A 24,642-nucleotide genomic window follows, 5' to 3' on the forward strand; every position below is an offset into this window, starting at 1 on the left:
CTGCAATTATTGGCTCCACTGTGTCTTCATCAAAATTCGTTAGTCGAATGGCATTGATTCGCAATGGTGATCCACATTGTTGTTGTTGTCGTAGAAGCTTTATTTTTGCAATGTGTTCTTTTGCTTCTGCTTGAGCTTCTTCTCGTACCCTCTGTTTCTCCTTCATTCATTGTTTTCCTTGATGGATTTGTTGAAGCATATCGTGGGTTCGTGGTAAATGATATTTCTTCAATCGACACTCACTAATCCAATTTGGCATTTCTTTACCCGCTAATGTAGCAAGCTTGACAGCTCCGCTTTGTGATAGGCAACTAATCACAAAGGGTCCCATCCCTCACTTTTTAAGTTTCTTGGCATGTTGCTTCAAGGTATAAACAAGTACATAATCACTTGTTTTGAACTCTTTCGTGTGCACATGCTTGTCAAAAAACTCCTTTTGTCTTCTCTTTTTAGCATAGATTGAAGCTACAGCTCTCAATCGAAGTTCTTCTAGCTTTTCAAGATCATCTATTCTTGAAGAGACCTCATGCCCTATCCATTCTAAGCGTTTCACTACTCGTAGAGTTGGAATTAAAAACTCGATGGGTAATATAGCATTTAGGCCAAACACCATGTTGTACGGTGTTGTTCCTATCGATGTTTTGTAAGCTACCATGTATGCCCATAGTGTTGAGTGTAGCTGTTGATCCCAATCTGTTCTTGACTTTGATACAATTTTAGTGAGAGTGTAGCATAGTGTTTTATTTGTGGCCTCAGCTTGTCCATTTGCCTGTGGATGATATGGAGCAGATTTTCTATGTATGATCATGAACTCCTCTAGAAAATATTCAATGACTTCATTAAGAAAATGCGTTCCTCGATTACTGACTATTTCTATTGGTAACCCGTATCGTACAAAGACATTCTCATACAAAAATTGTGTAGTGGTTCGTGAATCTGCTTTTTTTGTTGCCTTGGCTTCCGCCCATTTTGTGAGATAGTCCGTAGCCACAATGATATATTGGGTATGGGTGCGATATGCAGGGGGTGAAATAGGTCCCACAAAATCAATGCCCCATTTTGCAAATGCCCTTGCTCCCATCATTGGCCGTAGTGGAATCTCATCTCTTTTTATCGGCACCTTGGTGCGCTGACATTCGTCACAACGCTTTACAAACTCTTCAGCATCCATATGCAATGTAGGCCACCATATTCCTGTGGTTAAGACAATTTTTACCGTCTTGTCGCTTGAAAAATGGCCTCCACTTATTCTGCCATGTGCGTGTTCTAGAATCAACAGGTATTCACTTTTCCTTGCACAGATTCTAAGTTGATTGTCCTTTCCTCTCTTATAGAGTTGGTTCCCAATTAATTGAAAGTCACAAGCCTCCAGCTCTATAGCCCTTTTCCGTGTTGTTGTTATGTTTTCAGGAAAGGTCCTTGTCATTAAGAAATCAATGATATATTGACTCCATGCAAGTGCAATGTTTACCTGAAACGATGTCGCGTCATCCACTGGTCGTTTGGCACTACATATAGTACAATTGGTAACATAAGCATGTGTATCCGCGTACATATTTGGCCAATAAATTCCTAACTGTTTCAGTCTCTGGTGTGTTTTCATCGTTGAACAATGAAATGCACAATCCTGAACATACGCTTCTTCTAGGTAACACTCGAATTCCTCCGGATTTATACATAATCGTAGAATTTGGTCCGATCCTAGATGATACAGCCGTCCTACAATCAACTGGAAGTTTTTGGTTTGTCGAATTGTTTGTTGTTTGGATCTGTCGTCAGTGTTATCAAACCTACCTCCAAAGGAAAGAATGCTAACAATTTCCTGAGACCATTTGGGTATCATTTCAATATTGAAAAGATAAGCATCTGGTATGTCATCATCTACTCCTTCAGGAGCTTCCCCGTTGTGTAGCCTTGAAAGATGATCCGCCCGTAGATGAGTTTTTCCCTTTTTTACCACCACTGTGAAATCAAACTCTAGCAATATAATAAACCAGCGTACAATCCTCCTTGTATTGCATGGTTTATTTACCAAATACAAAAGAGCTTGATGATTTGTGAAGAACACAAATTTGTTTGCGAGCAAATAATGCTGAAATTTCTTGACAGCATATATCATTCCTAACCCTTCTCTTTCGGTAATTGTGTAGTTCTTTTCAGCACTATTTAATTGTCGGCTTGCATAACAAACTGGAAAATCCATTGTTCCATCTCCAGGTGGAGCCAGAATACTCTCGATTGCATATGCAAAAGCATCAATGTGAACATGGAATATCTTTTCCCAATCCGGTGCTTTAAGTACAGGTGCTGATACAAGGTTTTCCTTCAGCTTTTGGAATGAAGTTTCACACTCCTCAGTCCAGTCAAAACTAACTAACAAACGATACAAAGGTTGTGCGATGACTGCATACATATATATGAATCTTCGATAATACCCGCAGTGTCCCATGAAGGATTGCACTTGTTTCGCATTAGTAGGCCTGGGTAGGTCTACTATGACTTTGATTTTGTCGAGGTCTGTAGTTATGCCATTTCTCGAGACAATATGTCCTAAGATAATGCCTTGCCTAACCATAAAAATACACTTTTTTGGGTTAAGACACATTCGATATGTCCTGCATTTTTCAAATACCTTTTGCAAATGGTCAATATGTTCCTCTCGTAGAAGAGAGTGTACACAAAGATCATCCATGTATATTTCTAAGAATATTCTCGGGTATTCTTTGAACGCATGTGTCATTAACCTTTGAAAGGTAGCTAGGGCATTAGTTAAGCCAAAAGGCATAACACGATACGCATAAATTTTCCATTCTGTGGCAAACGCTGTTTTGTATTGATCCTCTATTGCAATTGCCAGTTGGTTGTAGCCTGAAAACCCATCTAGAAAGGAATAAGCCCATTTCCCGGCCACCCTCTCAAGTACATGTTCTGTGATCGGCAAGGGATAATTATCCCTTATGGTGGCTGCATTTACCTTTTTGAGGTTTACACACACTCTCAATTTTCCGTTCTTCTTGGGGACTACCACAATGGGTGACACCCAATCTGTATGTTCGATTTCATAGATGAATTCAGCATCCATTAGCTTGTCAATCTCCTCTTTGATTCTTTTAGCAAATGTGTCATTATATGTATAAGGACGCTGTTTGCTCGGTTTGGCATCTGATTTCAATGGAATTGTATGTTGGAATATCGATGGATCAACTCCTTTGAGGTCTTTGTAGGACCATGCAAACACGTCTTTATACTTCTTCAGAAGTTGTGTTAGCCGTTTTTCTTCTTCATGCTCTAAATCAGTTGCTATATAGACCGACTGAGACTTCTCAACTGGTTCCGCGAGGTCTATCCGTTTAGCATTTTCCGGTCCATCGTAAGATTCCTGGTTTGTTCTTTTCCAAACTGGTGGTGTCATTATGATTTTTCTGTCCTAGATGGTGAATTTCCGATAGTGTGATGGTACATTCATGTTTCCCTTTTCTGACTCCCCCTTACCATCACTATCTCCCCCAGTAGTCCATTCCTCTCATAAAGACCGTTTCAATTCTTGGTATTTCTGTTTACGCTTCAGTTTGGTCCACTCTGGGTCTTTTGTTGTTTTTGTTTTTTATTTTTGAGATTTTTGTGATTTTGTTTCGGTTTTAGCTTTTCGTACTTGTTTTATTTCCTCTCGCGTTCTTTCCCTTCGAACTTTTGAGAATCTTCTTGATACTTGATCTTTTACACAATCCTCTACTTTTACAAGCATTAGATAGTGAGTTTTATCTTTTATCCTGGGCATCAGGTTCTCTCTCGCTTTGTTTTCTACTCGTTTTCTCCTATAGTGTTCTTGACGTCTAGGGTGCTGATTAGAAAAATCACAAAACTTGATATTATCTGCTTTCTCCCCACGCTCACTTGAGTTGTCTGAACACTCATTATCTGCATCATTATTTACCTCCAGATGTTCAGAGGAGTTATAAAACTCTTCTTGTTCTGGTGGTTCTACCATCTCATTTCCTCCTGGTATAAGGCTTACCATGTAATAGGGTAGCACTTCATAGCCATCCTTATCGCAAAATTTTGTCGTTGGGCTATCTGTAATGGTACAGACATCCAATGTTGCTAGTATGTGTTCCCATTCCAGAGGTTCTAAGGCATCTTCAGGAAAAGGTTCCGAAATATAATCCTTGTCCTCAATAGCTCTCTCTAAGATGCATTCCTCTCTTTTTAAGCTCCCACAATGTGAAGCTCCGCACATCCATAACTCTTTTTGTTGCCCTAACCATGCTAGGAGTTCCGACCCTGCTAATGTAGTTGAATCAAACTCTTTCACTGGTGTCTGGTTCACATCCTTGTAACTATGATCTTTCAGGTGAATTTTGGTTGTTGTCTCACCTTGTCTGAGGTATATGTGGTCGTAACCCCAATCCTGGACCATCTTTAGTTATCTCATGAATGGTCTTCCCAAGATGATCTCGTAATTGTTCTTTTTGTCGAAATCGACCATTGCAAATGTATGCTCATACTCGATTCCGCACGAAGTGACAATTACCTTTTCTAAGAGTCCTAGAGGCTTCTCCATGAACCCATCTGCCAATTGCAATTTCATTCTAGTATCTCTCAAAGCTGGTTTTTCCCATTTTTTCCAAATTTCCTTGGTGGCGATAGAAACTCCTGCTCCACTGTCAAGAATAGCTTTGGAAACTACTCCTTGGAATTCTACTAGTAGCGTGGTGTTCCCATCTTCTCCCTCGCAATACTCTCCAACCTTGTTTAATGGTACTTGCCTAGTGTTTAGTTGAGTCCTGTCCAATTCTCTGATCCCTTCCTAAAGCTTTGAGGTGGGGTCTTTCACTCCAAATTTTTCTAGGGATTTGCCTACTGTGGTCCACATGTTTGGTCGTAATCTTAGGAGTTCGACTAATGTGATTGTGCATGCCATCGGGGTGGACAATAACTCAATCAGCCCTTGTGAATCCATCACTTTGTTAGAATAAAATCTTTGAGATGGGATTGCTCTCACTTCAGACTTGGCTTCATACTCTCCTAGATATGAGGGTAGAGTTTTCAGCGAGTTTGGTTGGCTGTGCCCTGAACTAATTGATCCCTGGTCTCCTGATTGTGAATGTATATCAAAGTTCATTTGTGATCTTGCCTCAAATTCTTCAATAGGAGGTAAGATCTCATTTTTCTCTTTTCTCGTGTTGTTCATGTGGGAACTCTCCCTGTTAGCTTCGTTGGCCTCACGGATTTGCTTCCACAGATCATCTAGACCGTTACAATCCTTACCCATTTTTGCCAATTTTTTAGGCTGGAACCCGTCACTTGCTCCATCTGTAGTATTTGGCACCATGATAGGCTCTCCCCTAGACTCATAGGCATTCGTGAGTCTTTCCTTCGTTTCTACTTGTTCCTCTAAAGTTGGTTTAATAGGGGTTGAAGCTGGTACTTCATGCCCATTTGTAGGTTTACTAAGCGGGTTTTCTATCAAAGATTGAGTTGTTTCAATCATCTTTCTACATATTTCCAACCTTTGTTTTCCTATTTCAGCATATGGATAAGTCATCCATATTTGCTCTTGGGTTTGGTTCCTTTTGAGTCTGACTTCGTAAGCTTTTAGAACTGCATCTAACTGCTTGTATGCCAGTACTGATCCTCCTGATCCTACACTTTTGGGTTCTGCTATTTCCTTGGTTGCTATGGTTACCGCAGTGTGTGAGCTTAGGCTAGCTAGATCCTCTAACCACTCTAATCTATCCTTTGTGTGTTTTAACTCCTCGGATAGAGCTGTTTGCTCTCGTTCTTTCCTAGCTTTCATCCACGCCTTTCTAGCTTTCCAAGTGCTTCTCTGATTTTTCGTTTCTGAACTTGGGGCATCGGTTTTGGCTCTTCAATTATGGGTTCATTCATCATTCTTTGAGCTTGGGCTCGTATCACTGCCTGAATAGGTATTATTGTCTCATTTTCTGACCCTCCACTGGAAGGCACTGCTTCCAGCATGTTCAAGGTAGTTTTTGCTCCTTTGCTCAAGTTTTTAGGGCAATCAGGAATCAAATGAGTAACTCCACACTCGGTGCAATATGCGTTGACTCTAATGATTTCATCATGAGGACAGTCTCTTAGCCAATGGTCTCCACCACACTTGTAGCAGGGTCCTTTAGGCTGTGGAGGTGCTCCTTGAGCTCCTCTTTGTTGGTATGCATGTCTCTGTCCGCCCATGCCTCTGTTGGCTATGAACAACAATGTTCGTTCATCCAAGCTATATCTTCCTTCTCCTGTTGCATGTGCAGTGGTTGGTGGTCCTGCACCTCCCATCATGCTCCATAGTTCTGGTGTTGAGGGTTCTTCCGGTGGATAATAGACAGGATTTGCCACATATCCATTGGGATCTTCATAATATGCATGCATAGGCACCAAAGCCTTCTCTTCCGATTTGGTTATTGTTGGTGTGTATCTTATGCCGACTGGTCGTCATCCTAGTAGGGGTGGTTGTTGCCCCAACACTGGTTGTGGTATTTCTACACCTACAGGTCCTGGTAGGTTTCCTGCTTAATACCTTGGCATCGGTGGAACTTGAGGAGAAGCTACCTGAGCTTGGGGAGAGTAAGGTCTCTCTCTCACATATCCCTTGTTATAATAACATTCCTCCGTCCCATGGTTTGTCCATTTTTGTTCAATAGCACACCACTTGGGCTGTTTAGCCTGGGGTTTGGCGTACAAGTTAATCCTTTGTAGCACTTCCTCTACAAGCTACTCCTAGTTTACAGCTACTTCTCCTTTCGGTGTTGTCTTAGAAGACTTGCTTCCACTTTGTTGTGAGGATGAATCGTCGTCAAGATCCTTGAACTCACCCTCTTTGTAGACCGCACAATTGTCCACAAGGTAAAGAGCCTCTTTAGTCAACTCATTCAACGTCGTGCTCCTTTTCATATGTAAGTCCTTCTGGAGATCTGCATTCCTTAGTCCTTGGATAAATATAAGCATAAGTCTGGACTGAGTTGGCAGTTCTTCCACAGGATAGAACTTAACATATCTTTTTTGTCGTAGGGCTACCTTTCACAGAGATTCCTCGTCTTTCTGTTTGAATTCATGGATTTGTGAGACGGTATTATGAGCTATTCCCCTTTGTGAGAATTCCTCGATAAACTCGTCAAACACCTCCTCCATATACTCAAAATCTCTACGCTCCACAGAGTCAAACCAAGTAGCAACGTCATCCTCTAGGGTTAGTCCAAACCCAGCAAATTGGGTAGGGAAGTCTAACACCTCTTCAGCTCTAATTACATGCACAAAGGCTACTACATGATCTCTCGGATCTCTATTTCCCGTGTATTTCTTGTTTATCCATTTTTGCACTTGAGAAGGTCTAATTCTACGATGGTCTACAAATCTCATCATTGGATCTCCTCGTCCCAATCTATATACCTCCTCAGGTCTTCTGTAGTAGGTTGGTTCCTCTTCCAATGGTGCTTCTACGCCATAATTTCTAATAGTTCTTGCCATAGATGGTTCATCTCTCCGAACTCATTCTATGGATGGTCTTCCAGGCTTTGTTGACCCTTGAGTCTTTGTCTTACTCTCTCCTTGATACCGTGAATAGAGTGGTGGTTCTTGTAAATCCCTTAGCCCTCGTGCGGCTTGATCACCATCTCGGTTTCGGTCTTGCTCTAATGTTGAACTCTGTCGAAGCCATGCCTGCAATGATGGCTGAGTTGTTGGTTGGTTTTGGTTGTTGAGTGTCTGCGGATGGGTAGAATGTGAGGTCGCGTCATACTCCTCTGCAAAGGGATTTGTCGACTTGCTAGGGGTGTAGGTGGATCTTGGCACTTCATCGGGGGCATATGTTGATGCTCCTAGAACTGTTGCCCTTTCTACCTCCTCAGGGAGAATACGTTGGTATTCTCGCCCGTACCTATCAACAAAAACTATATCCTTCCCCATTGCAATTTCATAAGAGAATAAGTAAAGAACCTTGTCTTTGCTTAACTCGGTCAAATATGGTTCTTTGCAACGAAAGTAAGAGACTATTCCCTCGCTGTCATGCTTGTAAATTCCAACATTCTCATTATAAGTTGAAACCTTGGTTGTTTTCTTATCATACATAAAAATTGCTCCAGGTCGATCAATGTTTGGGGGCGGTTCTTGAGTTTCTGAAACCATTTTCCCCTTCACCACGTTATCTCCATATCTGTTGTAATCTTCAGGGTTACTAACTATCAGATAGTGGTTCCCCTTTTCGTCTCGGAATCTATCTCCATCATCATAGACCCAAATTATCTCCAGTCTCTAAGCCGGTCTTTCTTCAATACAAATGCACTTGCGTCCTTGATAGTTAGAATAGACTAGGTCTCCCCTTGAGTTTGTTCCTTCTAAGAAGACCACAGTGAACTTGGAATCATTCAAAGGATTTAGGGAGGTGCTTCCTCCTGGCATTGGTACATCATAGGTGAAACCTCCTGGCTGTTGACTACCCATCATGAAGAAGGATTTGTCTGATGAAGTGTCAGTATCACTACCCTCCTCAATAATCGGTGCTAGTGGGTCTAGCCTTGCCTGAGTTACACTCTCCTCGATGGACACTAAGCTACCTTGGTGACCTGTCACCTTCTGGTCTCTAAAAATGTATCTTCCTGATCTTAAATTCATCAAACTTATCAATGCAACTTATTACAAATCCAACCACTCACCTGGCAAAGGATCAGTCTGCGCACAACTTCTTGCTTTGCCTGCTGAATATACATGTACACAAGCATTTAATTTTGGCAATCGAATCAAAGCATTTAACTGCTAGAGGTTATCTTTGTATTGATTGGTATAACTGGAGAGTTAACCTCAACCACTTCTGTATTTTATACACTGCTGATGTTCTAGATTAGATCTGCTAATCTGGAACTGTACTTCCCTCAGATGTTGGTCAATTAACGTGAAAAAGTCTGAATTCAGTCTTTGCTCCATCAAATGGCCAAACAAGGTCCACATTCACTTCTGAAAGAAGTTTTGGAACCCTTAAGCCAAATGAAACCTCACTATATAAGCTCACTCAACTTTTCTCTTCAGTAGGCCCCAATAGACATCCTACGCGTAGGATATCTCATGCTTTGTTTTGCCTGGATTTTTGCACTATGGATTCCCCATGATGTGCTGAGTCCACAGCTGTTTTCACTTTTTGATTTGGACACCTATGAGCTGGTCAATGGATCAGAAATCTGTTTCGACAGCCCGCTGCTAGTCTTAGTCTAATCAACTCCAATTTGGACCAAAATTGACTAGGAGGCTTGCCTCAGCTATACAACACCCTACTAGGCCTACAATCAGTATTTGGCTTCAATTTCTTGCTTTAGACATCCTACGCGTAGGATGTCTTTTTGCTCAGAATGGCTTCAAATGCAAAGCACACACTCCTCTTGAGGTGCTGATCACTTTGGTATGCTCAAATCTGGATTTGGAGTCCAAAATCACACAGATGACATCCTACGCGTAGGATGTCTTTTTGGTCTGTTTGACCCTAGACTTGACCCACAGCTTCCTCTTGATGTCAGAAACCCAATGGTATTCTTAGATTTTGGTTTGGATTTCAAAAGTCCCCAATTTTAGCTGTTCTAGCCTTTTTCAGTCAAAAGTGCTAAAGTTTGCTTAGAACCCAATTTTCTCGCCCAGATGAGATGAAACCTCTCTCAGTCACTCAATATATCATGCAGATCATGCTCATGCAGCCATCCTATGGTTTTGGTCTTAAAATAATGCCTTGGCACAATTTGGGTAGGATGTCTGGCAATTTCAGTGTATCTTGCCTTATCCTGTCAAGATATGGTCAAATTTCCACTTTCCAGGTGAAACTAGGGTAAACCCCACCTTCTGAACACACTGGTCTACTCAAAATTCCAAAATTCTCTCCAGATTAGCCTTTAGACATCCTACGCGTAGGATGTCTCCTGGCTTAAAATTAAATTTTTTTCCTGACAGAAATGCTCTTAATGCTCTGCAGCTCTATCAGAAACACTCACAGTAACTTTTAGATTTCACTTCAGTTTTCAAACACACTTTTGCGTCTTTAACAACCTTGTGATGAATCTAACAAGCAAGTATACATGCATGAAGTGCTCTAGATCCTGAGTCATGATGTCCTACTTACTCTACTCCTACTCATCATGTGAAATGGTGATAATGGTGTTTTGGCTGCTTCCAATCCTCTCCGGACTCTCAAGCTCTCCTCTCACCGCTTCTACCACTCCAACTCCTACTCTTTACAACACCACTCAACTAAAAACTACCTAAGTCTACCTAAGTCGAAGGATCTAGGCCAGACACACGCTCCCTGGACTACCTCATAAGACCTAGAGAGTCCTCCACCCTCTTATCCTATCTAAATGTAAAACGAGACTCTTGGCAAGCCCCGAATCCCTATCCTCAAGGACTAGTCTCGGTCACCTACCTATGGTCTTCGTCCCCGGCAGCAGCGACAATGTTGGACGGATACGCCGCGGCGGACGTCAGCACAGCAAAAACTCACCTAACAAGATTTGTCAGCTAAAGACGAAGCTCGACCCGCAGGCACGTGGAAGCAAGTGTAGGGTGTCAACCTATGCTCGACCGAATCCTAACTAATTCCTATAGAGGTCTCTACTCAATGTCTAAGTCACAGCCTTCAGGAGTGCATAAAAGGAAACTTTCTACAACGCTTTCTAGAGCCGAACACCCATCAAACAATCTCGAAACACCACATAACTTGAAGGAGACCCTACTAACACCAATAGGTCGCTCTCCCTAAGGTCTATGAACCAAAACCCCAACCCAAAACACCTGGTGCAGAATCACATAGGACAAAATTTGCAGGTCATCGTTTCCGAAATCTAAAGTGCCTAATGTGTAGCTCTACTCAATGCGAACGCGTGGATATGCTACAATGCAAAATGAGACAACGTATGCTCATCCAATCACCAAATGAAGCTCGTAGATGGAGCTCGCAAAACCGAACCGTACGCACACAATGTAGATATCGACGCATAGGTCTCATCAAGGGCAACACGTTGCACTTCTCCACACTCGATTCTGACCACCGGTACGCGCGTAGCGTCAAGATGAAGCTCTCACTCTCTCTCGTACACAGTACGCTCACTCACAGGCTTCAAACTTTTTTAAAATGACAAAAGGTTTTTTATTAAGTTCAAAAAGTGGTATATATATTTCAATTTAACCATCTACTCTATCAAAATGTCAAAACTGGGATACAATCTGGAAACTTCTATAAGCCCCAATATTTACAAGGTGAAATGTCGGGTTTTTCTCAATAAATGAATAATTACAAAAAATAATAATTTGGCAAGCAGTCAATTTCCGTAGGGTGTGTCCAGCTTCTAACACCTTGCAACATCTCATACTACTAAATGGTGAGATTAAATTAATGTCCTGCAGTGGCAAGGAACCGAACCCATGTAACATCCAATATGCGCACAGATGCAAATGCTACAACCAGTAGCGCATAACCTGTAGTGACTGAAAATAGAGCCATAACAACCAGCAACAACAACACCTGCAACGGCTTGAAAAACAACCAATACAACCACCTGATAGCGCAAAACAGTCCGCGCATGTGTCTGACAACACCTCAGCCCCCCCTTTTTTTAAGCATAAGAGGTAACAAGGCATAATGCTAAACTTGCTCAGTACAGTAGTATAATTCAAGACCATTAACCATGTTTATACCATCTGGCTCCTAATCAAAGACAACCATTCTTATTACTACAACCAAAATAGTCAAAAATTGGTAGAACAAAATCACCTGATATGTTTGAGCAGGAAGCTCCATCGCTCAGCAAAATCAAAACGACACACAGTAGAGAGAGGAAAAACCTAAACCAAGGCTAAGTGAGGGCCAAGGTGTGCCCTCACCTCTGCTTAAATAGGCATGTGTGCACGCATCCAAAGGAATGGCGATGAATGTGCTTGGCCGTCCCTTATTGTGAGAATCCCATATTTAGTATGCGATTGACATTGTCTGTGCGGTCCAGAGAGTAGAAGAGAGTGGTAGTCGGGGCCGCCTTCCCCATGTGATGATCTCAATATATTCACGCTTCGATTATGCAAGGGCTTAGCCCCACTATAAGGAAAGTTTTTATAATGGCAGAGCAAAGAAAGCTCTACAATGCCAATAGGGGGGGGGGGAACCGAAGGGGGGTGAGAGATTGAAATGTAGCAAGCATTAGCTAGTACTTTGTGTGTGTGTGTGTGTGTGTGTGTGTGTGTGTGTGTGTGTGTGTGTGTGTGTGTGTGTGTGTGTGTGTGTGTGTGTGTGTGTGTGTGTGTGTGTGTGTGTGTGTGTGTGTGTGTGTGTACCCGCCCTAACCCAGGCACCACACACAATGGGTCGGTAGTAGGCCCATTGTGTATGGGCCTACTACCTTATAAGAGAGATGAGATTCTCTTTTTGAAACAGTAGTCCAAGCCAGTTATGCCGAATGAGAGCATGTATGATGATGTTTTGGATCTGATTCCGATTAAAGCCGTTACAGCAATATTTTTCAAATAGTAAAAAGACCTCTTCCTAGGCCAAGGAAGGGGTAGAGGAAGAGTAGCAGAATAAGTAAAGAAGGTCAATACGGGAGCTAATAGCGGCTTTGTATTACCTAATTGCTATGTCTTTTAATGAATTCCAAGCTAGGCATAACAGTGGGACAGTTTTTTGTCAAGCCCGACCATAACCCACTTATTAGAGATTTCTTAAGCATAGAAAAATAGGAGTGATCCTCCAAAGGGAAGATTTGTCTGTAGATAAATTCCTTAAGGAATACATTGCTCCTGTAGGAGTTTTAAGGCTTTGTCAGCCAGTTTGAAGTAAGTATGGTTGTCATTGAGTAGCTGTTGGAAGAAAAACATAAGGCAAGTCATCTTGTTTTGAAAAATCATCTTGTTCCACATATGAGTAGCATGTACCTATAAATAACAGTTCAAGAACCCAAATTGCCAAAACGTGAGCAATCCTGAAACAGAGGTGACATAACAATTAGTAAAGTGTCAAAATTGTAATGTTTATTTGGGCCTGCAAACCTTCAACCGGCAAAGTCAAAGACTATGGTAGCCGTGAGCAGGGAACCAGAAAAAGAGTCTAAAAGGGGCCACCTAACACCAGTCTACCAGTAAAGAATTTACAAACTGTGGGTCCAATTTAGAGCTCAATTTTGAAGACAGTTTCCCAGGCCAGCATCCCGGTTTCCCCTGAAAGGAAAAACCTTATGTATAGGATGTGTGTGTAGCTGTTTAAATCTTAACTAATAAGACATAATTGAATTTTTACATTCAAAAGACAGTTGGCCAAAGAACATTGAACAGATAAGTACAAAAATAACTCAGTATGAGAATTATTTAGGTACAATGATTGTAGGAAAGAGATCCTCTTTTAGTTAGATCAGTAGTAAAAGAACTTCCCCGTTCCTCAGTGAGTACTTCATTAAAGTAAGGTTGCTTGCCAAAGAAAAGAAAACCCTCCAAGATAGGATAGAGTACTTACCTACATCCATCCAAACAAGACAACAATTCAGTTAGCCTTGGATGTGTTTTACAAGTATCAATGGACCATATAAGTTGTTATCCATGTCCATCTTATAGGTTTTAGTTACTTTAGACAAGCTAGGTTATTCATTAGAACTGGTATGTTAGCAGTCTTTTCTTATTACTTCACAAATGAGTGTTACAGTCTACTTTCTAAATGGTCAAGTCCATCAAGAGTCAAACTATTTCAAGAGCCATAGCTCAGTAGCTATGCTTAAGCCAAAAAAAGCAACCATATACTTACCTTCAGAATTAGTAATCCCATGGTGTCAAAGGTACCCCTTTAGACAAAGAGATGTGAAATCCGACTACTTTTTGTCAACCAAAGGTATCAGATGAGGGTGATGACTACCTCATTTTTTATAACCAATAAGACACCAGTATAACCTGTCAGCAGAGTAGCAAGACTCCTTCTTCTTAATGTGGAACCTCATTTTTAAGAGCAATAGCTTGGAAGCTATACCAAAACTGGAAAAAAAACCTGGCCATATACTTACCTTCATGATCCCAAGATATCCATAAGTCATTAGCAACTTTTAAGAACAGTAGTGTTCGGCCTTGCCTGAGTAAGATATCTTACTTATCCCACAACCAACTGCTTCATATGAAATATCAAAGACGAGACTGGTCTTAAGCCTAGTTGTGATAGCAATTTTATCAAACCAAAATAACAAAACCCAATTACCTTCCAACTCTGCAAACCTTGCAACATGTCATACTACTAAATGGTGAGATTAAATTAACGTCCTGCAGCGGCAAGGAACCGAACCCATGTAACATCCAATATGCGCACAGATGCAAATGCTACAACCAGTAGCGCATAACCTGTAGTGACTGAAAATAGAGCCATAACAACCAGTAACAACAACACCTGCAACGGCTTGAAAAACAACCAATACAACCACCTGATAGTGCAAAACAGTCCGCGCATGTGTCTGACAACACCTCAGCCCCCCCTTTTTTTAAGCATAAGAGGTAACAAGGCATAATGCTAAACTTGCTCAGTACAGTAGTATAATTCAAGACCATTAACCATGTTTATACCATCTGGCTCCTAATCAAAGCCAACCATGCTTATTACTACAACCGAAATAGTCAAAAACTAGTAGAACAAAAGCACCTGAGATGTTTGAGCAGCAAGCTCCATCGCTCAACAAAATCAAAATGACACACAGTAGAGAGAGAAAAAACCTAAACCAAGGCTAAGTGAGGGCCAAGGTGTGCCCTCACCTCTGCTTAAATAGGCATGTGTGCACGCATCCAAAGGAATGGCGATGAATGTGCTTGGCCGCCCCTTACTGTGAGAATCCCATATTCGGCATGCGATTGTCATTGTCTACGCGGTCCAGAGAGTAGAAGAGAGTGGTAGTCAGGGCCGCCTTCTCCATGTGATCATCTCAATATATTCACGCTTCAATAATGCAAGGGCTTATCCCCACTATAAGGAAAGTTTTTATAATGGCAGAGCAAAGAAAGCTCTACAATGCCAATAGGGGGGGGGGGGGGGGGGGGGGGGGGGGGGGGGGGGTGAGAGATTGAAATGTAGCAAGCATTAGCTAGTACTTTTGTGTGTGTGTGTGTGTGTGTGTGTGTGTGTGTGTGTGTGTGTGTGTGTGTGTGTGTGTGTGTGTGTGTACGCGTGCGTGCGGGGAGAGAGAGAGAGAGAGAGAAGAGAGAGAGAGAGAGAGATTGAGATTGCAGAGTGTGCTCTTGATGGAAGTGCCTACCTTTATGAGGCTGCTATCATCCTTTGTCCATTTATCTTACCATGGGAAAATTTTAATCCTTTAAGAGAGGTTTTTCTCTCTTTTTTTTTTCAATTTGCCCATGTGGCTAGTTGTACGCAGCTCTCACAGTTCTAGGTTGTTTCTTTAGTGCCCTTACAATCATCACCATTTGGGCATTCTTAGAGTTGTTTTTAAGTAGTACAAATTAGCATCTTCTCATTGAGAGAGAGAGAGAGAGAGAGAGAGAGAGAGAGAGAGAGAGAGAGAGAGAGATTATTTGAAGGTAGAACTTATCTTTTTATTCTTCTCTCTCTCCCTCTATGTATCTATCTACTTGTGTGTGTGTAGTTAACCCATTGTTTCATCCCAAGGAAAATCCCATTAATCTTTTACCAAAAACTAAAGATACTTTAACGTGAGCAATTATGAGAATCAACCTCTCTCTTTCTCTCTTTGTCTCTCCCCCTATCTTCCTTTCTTTGATTAGCATCTCTCTCTCTCTCTCTCTCTCTCTCTCTCTCTCTCTCTCTCTCTCTCTCTCTCACACACACACACACACCACACACACACAAACACACACATGCACGTTTTGAAATTGGCATATCTACCATCCCAAAAGGGGGTTCACACAAGTAGATGTACCCCTACTAAATCTGATAGTGTACTACCCATGAAACTCTTCTCTTTGCCAACTCTCTCTCTCTCTCTCTCTCTCTCTCTCTCTCTCTCTCTCTCTCTCTCTCTCTCTCTCTCAATGACATACTTGAGTTGCATTGAGAGCTACCCCATGGATGGCCAAGCTTTGCCATACGCAGGTAATCCCTCCTCTCTTCATAAAAATACACTCAATGTTTGAGTTTTCATTAATGTCTCTGTCATGTGCATGCACATACATACACGCACTCACTATGTCTCTGTCATGTGCATGCACATACACGCACTCACTATAGTAATTGATAAATCTGGAAAGAAGGGACAGCAACACAAATGCCCAATGTTCAACAATTTTTCAAGCACTTTAAGAAAGGGTATAGAAGTATCTCATTATAGTTATTTTTAAAATTTTAAGAATACACTTGTTTGTTTCCAAAATACATTGGTATAGGGCTACTGTAATGGAAATTGCCTATGAACTTTGAGAGTAGCGAAATTAGGAAATTGGGCTAATCACTTTTGAGAGATTCTTTGTGAGCATAGCGGGTGAATTTATTTGATGGTAGCAACATAAACATTGTACTTAGTTAACTTGGCATGAACAATACTTTTGCAAGAGAGAGTTTAGAGAACATGACAATAGTTGAGGACCGGATTCATATGGAGATGGTCCCCCCTCCAATAGGCATTTGTATTATAGTTTCTCCCATCAAGAGAGACTTGGTACAATACAATCTTTGTGTTCCTTGTGACCTACGTGATGCAATGAAGATGGAAAGCTTCATGCATCACAAGCATAGCATAACTTAAAGAAAGCATTAACTATCCCAAGCCTCAGTCCCAAGGCCTCAAACACCTTCGAAGGTGGAGAGAGCTAGCGGGGAATGAGGATAGGGAAGAGGAAGAAGAAACATTCCATAGGAGAAAGAATTAGTTCCTCACTTATCATTACTCTTCTTGCTAGCATACATAATAGCATAGTAATGGAGATAGAGAAGATGGCAAGCTTAAGCATTGAAGCATGACTCTTGGTTGGATTTGCATTCCATAGCCAAGAGTGTTGGTGTAGTATTTCACTCTCAAAAGCTTGGAGAAGGAGGTAGTGTTCCTCAACTTTCACCAAGTGAGAATGGTGACTCAAATGAGTGTGTATGATGGTGTATATCCCCCTAGCACCCCCCCCCTCCTTTCTTTGGGCGAGTGGAGACTTTTCCACATGCTGCAGGCTCATTGGACCCCTCTCCCCCTGGCCAATCACATGTAGCATGCAGTCAAGTACATAGGTAGTCCTTTGACAAGTGTCCTCCTTACCCCTTAGAGAGAGAGATCTTGAAAATATCTAGATATTTGTTAGATGGAAGTAGAAGCTCATTGGACCCCTCTTTAGCCCAACCAATAGCATTCAAGCACACCATGTGGTTAAGCTTAGTGAGAGTCTAACGTGTGTCCCACGTGCTCTTTTAGAATTTCCCTAACTTTGAGATTTTTATGCATAGGAAGTTTCTCACGCAACTTCCTCATTAAGTGAGTAGGTTCTCTTTTTGACTCAAGCATCTTACCCCCCATGCATAGGAAGCTTCTCAAGCAACTTCCTCATTAAATGTGACAATTACCTCAAGTACCTTAGTCATCAAGCATGACAAGCACCTTAGGTGGAGTTCCCACCTCAAGCATAGCCCTAGCTTGCCTAAGTTTAGGTCGGGTTTCCACCTTAAGCACAACCCTAGCTTGCCTAAGTTTAGGTCGGGTTCCCACTTCAAGCACAACCCTAGCTTGCCTAAGTTTAGATCGGGTTCCCACCTCAAGCACATCCCTATCTTGCTTAAGGTTAAAAGGACTTTTAACACTAATCATTGGAGGTCTTTAATGAAGCTAACCCTAAGGTCTTTTAAGCTTCATTAGTTAACCTTGCTGTTTGACAGACCATCTCTCATTTGGGCCCCTTTACCATTGGCCGTAAGCACATGTCTATATTCTAACCCTTGTTCCTGTTTATTATCCCATATTAAATGATCAGTTTAATATGAGAAAATTATTTGGGTTGGTTAGATATTAGATATTTAATGACATTACCTCTCTCTTGAAATCATAGTCGTCCTCGACTATGAGGTAAAAGAGATAAAGTCATAGTCATTAGTCAATTTGTCTTAGCGGGTAGAGGATCCCTTTTTCACCCTAAGACATCATTCCAAGATGGATGACTAATCCATTTGGTGCTTGGGAGACATAGCTGCCGCAAGCATGTCTGCTCTTTAGTCCATTTCATCCTCCCAAGTAGAGTGACAAATTCTACATGGTGTTTGAGAGACGTCATCATCCCAAACATGATTCTTAGTATGCATACTACTAAATTTGTGCACAATAAAGAGAGAATTAGTCTTATAAGACAAAAACATTAATCATTTAAAAGAAACATGTACATTTGGTTACTCTAATGTAGCATTGTTAGCGTTCACAAGGTTCATACTATCCTTAAGCTGCATTCCTTGCATCCATCTAGCATCTTTAAAAGGATAATTTTTGAACTTAATAAGATACCGTTGGCGGATAATCTTACCATGTCGTAGTACCTTGTCTTCATGCCGAAGGATAGCTTCGGGTTTTAGTATCTCTTCTTGATCTTTGATTTTGGGAGGGTCTTCAATAATTGGTTCATTTGGAGGCTCTCCTTTGTAGGGCTTGAGTAGGCTCACATGAAAAGCATTGTGCATGAGCCAATGGTTAGGTAACTTGAGTTGATAAGCTACCTCATTGATTGGCTTCAAGATTTGAAAAGGACCATAGTATCTTTTTGCTAGTTTAGCATAATACTTTTGATGGCCCGTAGGATTTTTGCCCATCGTTTGCCTCAATCAAGCCTTAGGAAACTTAAGTAAGACCCAATCATTTTCTTTGAACGTTAAGGCCCTTCTGTGCTTGTCAGCAGTAGATTTTTTCCTTAGTTGGGAGATGGATATAGCCTCCTTAATCTTTTGAAAAGATGTTTGCAGGTCATGGCTATACTCATCGGCAGCGAAGATCTTCCCATGTACTTTAAGTATCAAGGGACTTTTAGGTCTTCCTTCTATGATTTCAAAAGGTGCTTTTCTTGTAGAAGTATGAATAGTATTATTATACGCATACTCTACAAGAGGTAAGTACTTTTCCCATTGTGAGCGTTGATCTACTTCTGTGACATAGGTCTTTAGTAGATCAAGAATAGTAAGATTGGCTATCTCACTTTGGCCATCCATTTGTGGGTGATAGGCTGAAGACAAATTCAATCTTGTACCTAGATTTTTGAAGAGACCTTTCCAAAAATTACTGGTCATTCTAAGATCTCTATCTGACACAATGGATGTTGGCAATCCATGGTGTTTGAAAATCTGTGATATGAAGAGGGTTGCCATTTGGTGTGCCTTAATAGTTTTCTTGACAGGGATAAAGTGTACTTTCTTGCTAAATCTGTCGACTATTGTCCATATTCCCGTATTCCCATGGATAGATTTTGGTAATCCAAAGATAAAATCCATGGATATACTCCCATGGTGAATTAGGAATTGGCAATGGCTGGAGTAATCCAGCTTGCTTCCCTCTATCATACTTGGTCTTTTGGCATACTACACATCTTGAAACATACTCTTGTATGTCCACTTTCATGGTGAGAGCGAGCTTTTTGAAATGGGGCCTCTAAACCCAAACCAATGGGCCAACCCTCACAAAATGTTCGTAGAGAAGTACGCACACTACTTGGGGCACCACCTTATTTTGGGAGTGGAGAAGGAAACCAATCAAAGAACACTTGCACCCACCCACTCAAGCAACACACTTTGAGAACCCCTTACTCTATGTACACTTTGGACACTTGACACCATCAACGATTATGCAACCCAATGCCATGCATCAAATGTAAATATGCAATTTGTGGAATTACTTTCACCTTCTCCCCATAAGAATACCAATGATATATCCAAACTCCTCCTCTCTCAAGCACTCATCAAAAATCATGCGCACAAGACTTGCCTCTCAAAAAAGACAAGGGAATCACCTACACCAAACTAACACACTTTGCATAGAGAGATCATCTCCATCTATGCAATGCCGTGACAAATAAAATCACCATGAGAGGTAGCCACATGCATATGTAATGAAGCAAAAGAAAGTTGGAGTGAGAAATTCCTTTAGACTAATTGAATAAGTGTGGAGAAACAAACCAATGGTAAATTGAGAGTAGAACACTTACTTGATTTCTCACACACCTTTTAAGGGGAAGAAAGACGCTGGCTAACCATCACAAATTGCGACACTTGATTGTTTGAAGATGATTTAATGATCATTAACATAACCATGAGAGAGATCATGATGTATTTACAAGTTATTGAGGTGCTACAATGATTTATTGGGTTGATGGAGTAAGAGATTGTAGAATAGAAAGAGTGGAGGATAGAGTTGCACTTCCTCCAAAGAGGAGGGCTAGGAAGGAGGATGTGAAAGAGGGAGAGTTGGGGGTTTCTCTACTATTGATCAAGAACAACATGGAGTTGAAAATATAGGTGTGTGTCCTTGAGTCTCTCCAAGGGGGGCTATTTATAGTTGTGCAAGAGTGGGATTATGCTACACTTAATTAGGGTGAGTGATTAGTCCTAATTAAGTGTCCTTTGACCACTTACTGCATATTGGACATAAAATGGACTATTTCCTAACAAAAAATAGCATTTTAGACCATGAAGGCTCGATAGGGGTGCATAATGTATGTGGGCCCCACCATGAGGCCCTACGTGTGGCTCCTACAAGGTATCTCAACTTGTCTGTCATGGCATTAGAAGCATCTTTAGGTCGGTCCCATCACATGCAAGTGACCTTGAACACTCATTGCTCTTCTAGAAGATGAGTAAGGGCAAGATAAGATCTCACCCTCTTGATTTAATTGAATTACAGTTCCCTTTTGCTGCGATTCTGACATATTTACACTGTTTTGACCATAACTTTTTACCTGTAGCTCGGAATGACATGCTTCAAAGGGAAAATTTGACCTTCTCAACATGTTTAATATGAATTTGGACTACTCTTCATGCCCATTCACCAAGGAATTCGGTTTGGAAGGTCCACACTAGGCTAGGGAACCTTTTGCTTCTAAGTCTTCGTGTATGGGCCCTTTGCTTGTATGCATCCAAGGGGAATCATGCTTTTTCAAAAGGGTATGATGCTTGAACAAAGAGAGGAGGGCCCAATCTGATTTGCTTATGAAAAGAATATACAATTTGAGTCTTTTTGAAAGGAGAAAAACTAATGTATATTCTTAAGAGATATTGGGCCACCTATGTAGGGGGCATACAAGACTTGTAGAGCTAGACCATAATCTTTGGTAAAGACAAGTGGAGAGTTGATTTCCATGATAATTTATCTATAAGGGATGGAATATAGATATATTATTTTTCTACTACTAATTTACAAGAGGTAAGAAAGTTTGGAAGTAGATAGTTGGTTATTGTACGCTTAATTTTATTTACAAAGCAAAAAATAAAAGGATGGTAATATAAATATATGACTAAGGTGACATTTTTTGGAAGAGTACGATGTATGTATCGCCACAAAGGTTAAACAAAGAGAGGGAATTTACTCTAGATAACTTAATAGCAAAGAAAAATATATACAGATATGAGGAAGAGGACGTTGAGTAGGCTGAAAATATTGCAAATAGATGGTTGCCATTTTATGCCACTCAATGGTAGGCCAATAAAAGTATGTCTCTACTCCTCGAAGAGTAGGTTGAATGCCTCTATGCCCCGCATAGGGAGGAGCATGGGATTCATACATGACTTTCTTACAAAGGGAGTGGGTAACACGTAGCCTATTGCCATGGAGAAGATAACCATCCTGCAAGGTGAATGGTTCCTCTTTCTTTTCCAAAGCAAGGGCTGACATTATGTCTTTAAAGTCAGGGTCAGTAGCATACTCATCTATCATAGAAGATAGATCATTGTGAGTTGCTATTGACACAGCATTAACTTTTGGTCATCGTGAAAGTGCATCAGCCACTTGATTGTTCTAACCAGCAATGTGGAAATTAAATTGTGAAAGAAAATTTTCCCACCTCATTTGTTTGTTGGAAAGCTTTGTTTGCATCATGAAGTACTTGAGACTTTGATGGTCTGTTTGTAAGATGAATGGAGTCCCCAATAGATAGTGCTTCCATGTGTCTAGGGCATGTAGAACAGCTAACTGCTCTTTCTCATAAATTCCTAAGACCCGTTCATATGTGTAGAGCCTTCGGCTCTCATATGCTATGGCATGCCCTTCTTAAAGCAAGACTACTCCAAGGCAATCACCACAAGCATCACATTGGACCTCAAATGGCTTTGAGAGATCCGGAAGCATAAGGACTGGCCTCAAACACATTCGAAGGTGGAGAGAGCTAGTGGCGAATGAGGATAGGGAAGAGGAAGAAGAAACATTCCATAGGAGAAAGAAGTAGTTCCTCACTTATCATTACTCTTCTTGCTAGCATACATAATAGCATAGTAATGGAGATAGAGAAGATGGCAAGCTTAAGCATTGAAGCATGACTCTTGGTTGGATTTGCATTCCATAGCCAAGAGTGTTGGTGTAGGATTTCACTCTCAAAAGCTTGGAGAAGGAGGTAGTGTTCCTCAACTTTCACCAAGTGAGAATGGTGACTCAAATGAGTGTGTATGATGGTGTATATCCCCTAGCACCCCCCCCTCCTTGCTTTGGGCGAGTGGAGACTTTTCCACATGCTGCAGGCTCATTGGACCCCTCTCCCCCTGGCCAATCACATGTAGCATGCAGTCAAGTACATAGGTAGTCTTTTGACAAGTGTCCTCCTTACCCCTTAGAGAGAGAGATCTTGAAAATATCTAGATATTTGTTAGATGGAAGTAGAAGCTCATTGGACCCCTCTTTAGCCCAACCAATAGCATTCAAGCGCACCATGTGGTTAAGCTTAGTGAGAGTCTAACGTGTGTCCCATGTGCTCTTTTAGAATTTCCCTAACTTTGAGATTTTTATGCATAGGAAGTTTCTCACGCAACTTCCTCATTAAGTGAGTAGGTTCTCTTTTTGACTCAAGCATCTTATCCCCCATGCATAGGAAGCTTCTCAAGCAACTTCCTCATTAAATGTGACAATTACCTCAAGTACCTTAGTCATCAAGCATGACAAGCACCTTAGGTGGAGTTCCCACCTCAAGCATAGCCCTAGCTTGCCTAAGTTTAGGTCGGGTTTCCACCTTAAGCACAGCCCTAGCTTTCCTAAGTTTAGGTCGGGTTCCCACCTCAAGCACAACCCTAGCTTGCCTAAGTTTAGATCGGGTTCCCACCTCAAGCACATCCCTATCTTGCTTAAGGTTAAAAGGACTTTTAACACTAATCATTGGAGGTCTTTAATGAAGCTAACCCTAAGGTCTTTTAAGCTTCATTAGTTAACCTTGCTGTTTGACAGACCATCTCTCATTTGGGCCCCTTTACCATTGGCCGCGTGTTGAGATAGATCCGTAAGCACATGTCTATATTCTAACTCTTGTTCTCGTTTATTATCCCATATTAAATGATCAGTTTAATATGAGAAAATCATTTGGGTTGGTTAGATATTAGATATTTAATGACAGCTACCCTTGCCGTTGTGGCAAGCTGCATTAAGTAAAAGTTTGTTATCATAGTACACCTATTGTGTTCTTGGTAGCCTCGAGGAGATGACAAAGGTGGTAATCTTCAGTCCGTCAAGGCTCGACTTGAGCTTGAGACCCTTTTGTAATTTCTTTGAGATTTAAATACATTCACTCACTATCGTGAGTTTGGCTTAAAAAAATTATTTAAAAATACACTTGCATAAATTTCTAAAAGATATCAATATTGGTCTTAAGAAAGCCAAATTTATCTTTAAAAATTAGACTTCCAACTAACAATAAAATATCCACAATAATGTTTTTGTTATGTGCAATTAAGGTGGAACATTTACTTTATGTAAAGTAGAAAGTCTTTTGACTTACATTTTCAAAAGTCTTTTTGTTATGCTTGACGAAGGAAATTTGGAATGGCGACCTTTACACCAAAACAAACTCCATTGTGCCACAAGGGAAATGAGATAAGGGCACCACCTAGTCTTGGAAGCGTGGGCTAGGACCGCTACACAAAGAGAGAGAGAGAGAGAGAGAGAGAGAGAGAGAGAGAGAGAGAGAGAGAGAGAGAGAGAGAGATCACTATGAATGAAGCATTAACCTTAGTGTGTGTACAAGGAATGGATGACTTCAAACACTCCCAACATAAATAGCATGTAGATTACCAAACAACCACTCAAGGATTAGCCAAGATCACATCAAGCACTCTCACACATATATAAAAGATTTCTCTTAATTAACATAAGTAAGAGGAGGAGAGGTTACTAGCATGAAACAATTTGCACTCTAGAATGTGCAAGAATAGAGTGAGTGAATGAGCTTATGGGCTCATGGTGAGTGATACAAAGACTCAATGGGGCTGAGGGAGGCTTGAAATTACAAAGGGGAAGGCCTCTTTATATAGGAAAGAGAGTGATTAGGAGTGAAGTTAAGATCCAAGTGTAATTTGTACAAATGAAGCTTGATTAGGGACATTCAACCAATGAAGAAGCTCCTTCCAAGTGATTTTTTGACCAATTAGCTCCATCATCACTTGTGTTGTCTTCACTCCTTCCTCCATAGCTTGAGTCCAAGAGCTTCCTTATTTTAAAATGTAAAGAATCTACATAAAATCAATACATA

Source organism: Adiantum capillus-veneris, chromosome 12, assembly GCF_014529385.1.
Source record: "Adiantum capillus-veneris isolate H3 chromosome 12, ASM1452938v2, whole genome shotgun sequence".
NCBI classification, from domain to species: Eukaryota; Viridiplantae; Streptophyta; class Polypodiopsida; order Polypodiales; family Pteridaceae; genus Adiantum; species Adiantum capillus-veneris.